The 2,008-nt window shown below is 46.3% G+C and overlaps 1 non-coding gene across 1 annotated transcript; it reads right to left on the minus strand.

The window, feature by feature from the left end:
* Positions 1 to 514: 514 nt before the first annotated feature.
* LOC145516044 (U6 spliceosomal RNA) lies at positions 515 to 621 on the minus strand. Its single transcript, XR_014061218.1, has one exon. It is a non-coding gene; the product is annotated as a U6 spliceosomal RNA (small nuclear RNA).
* Between the last annotated feature and the right edge of the window lie 1,387 nt (positions 622 to 2,008).

A 2,008-nucleotide genomic window follows, 5' to 3' on the forward strand; every position in this document is an offset into this window, starting at 1 on the left:
GAATCAGCCATGGGTTTACATGTGTTCCCCTTCCTGGACCCCCCACCCACCTCCCTCCCCATCCCATCCCTCTGGGTCATCCCATTTCCCTGGCCCTGAGCCCTTGTCTCATGCATCAAACATGGAATGGTGTTCTGTTTCACATATGATAATATACATGTTTCAATGCTATTCTCCCAGAACGTCCCACCCTCACCTTCTCCCTCAGAGTCCATAAAATTGTTCTATGCATCTGTGTCTCTTATTCTGTCTCGCATATAGGGTTATCGTTACCATCTTTCAAATTCCATATATATGCATTAGTATACCGTATTGTTGTTTTTCTTTCTGGCTTACTTCACTCTGTATAATGGGCTCCAGTTTCATCCATCTCAGTAGAACCGATTCAAATGTATTTTTTTAATGGCTGAGTAATATTCCATTGTGTATATGTACCACAGCTTCCTTATCCATTCGTCTGCTGATGGACATCTAGGTTGCTTCCATGTCCTGGCTATTGTAAACAGTGCTGCGAAAAAATATGGAACGCTTCACGAGTTTGCGTGTCATCCTTGCGCAGGGGCCATGCTAATCTTCTCTGTATCATTCCAATTTTAGTATATGTGCTGCCAAAGCGAGCACTAACATTTCTTGAGTATCAGCTAGATGTTAGGGAATGTCCTTTACTTGCAACAAGTCATTATTTCATCTTCAGACCACCCTCTGAAATAGGACTATTATTATCCCCATTTTACATTTGAGATACAGGTTCAGGGAGGCTGGTAATTTCTCAAGGTCACTTAATGAGTCGTGGCAGAGCTGAACTTGACCCCACAACTATGTGAACCCAGGTGGCCTTGTTGCAGAGGTTCTGCACCTGGGATTCTATTATGAATCAAAAGAAATTCCTGTGAAAAATAAAGCTCCCTGGGTCACTCCCACAAAGAGCTGAATTATACAACTTCCTCAGGTATAAACACTGAAAATTCCGTTCAGTTGCTCAGTTGTGTCTGACTCTTTGCCACTCCATGGCCTGCAGCACGTCAGGCTTCCTGTCCATCACCAACTCCTGGAGCTTGCTCAAACTCATGTGCATTGACTAGGCGATGCCATCCAACCATCTCAACCTCTGTCGTCCCCTTCTCCTCCTGCCTTCAATCTTTCCCAGCATCAGGGTCTTTTCCAATGAGTCAGTTCTTCACATCAGGTGGCCAAAGTATTGGAGTTTCAGCTTCAGCATCAGTCCTTCCAGTGAATATTCAGGAATGATTTCCTTTGGGATTTATTGGTTTGATAAACCTACAAGATGGCTAAGTAGAAGGATGTGCGCTCATCTCCTGTGAGAACTCCAAATTTACAACTCACAGCTGAACAACCATCAAAGGAGAATGTTGGATCCCATCAATAAAGATACCCCACGTCCAAGGGCAAAGGAGAAGCCCCAGCAAGATGGTAGGAGGGGTGCAATCATGTTTAGAATCAAACCCCATACCTGCCAGAGAAGCTCAGAAGGCTCAACCAAAACCTGTGTGCACCAGGAGACCCCACAGAGACTGAGCCAGACCTACCTTTGAGTGTTTGAGCATTTCCTCAATGGATCAGCAGTGGCCTGCCCCAGGGGCAGGGGCTCTGGATGCAGCAGACCTGGATGTTGCATAAGCCCTCTTGGAGGAGATCACCATTAACCCCACCATCGAGTCTCCAAAACTTACATAGGGCTGGGAAAACAGGCTCTTGGAGGGCACAAACAAAACCCTGTGCACACCAGGACACAGGAGAAAGGAAAAGTGACCCCACAAGAAACTGACCCAGACTTCCCTGTGAGTGTACAGGAGTCCCTGGTGGAAGCATGGGTCAGGGGTACTGAGTGTGGCAGTGTGTGCATGGGACCTCTTGAAAGAGGTCACCATTTTCTTCATTACCTCCATCATAGTTTGGTTTCAGGTCAAATAACAGGGAGGGAACACAGCCTGCCCATCAGCAGAAAATTGGATTAAAGCTTTACCCAGCATGGGCCCACCCATCAGAA

Source organism: Giraffa tippelskirchi, chromosome 7 (assembly GCF_054371585.1).
Source record: "Giraffa tippelskirchi isolate mGirTip1 chromosome 7, T2T-mGirTip1v1.2.pri, whole genome shotgun sequence".
In the NCBI taxonomy this organism is placed as follows: domain Eukaryota; kingdom Metazoa; phylum Chordata; class Mammalia; order Artiodactyla; family Giraffidae; genus Giraffa; species Giraffa tippelskirchi.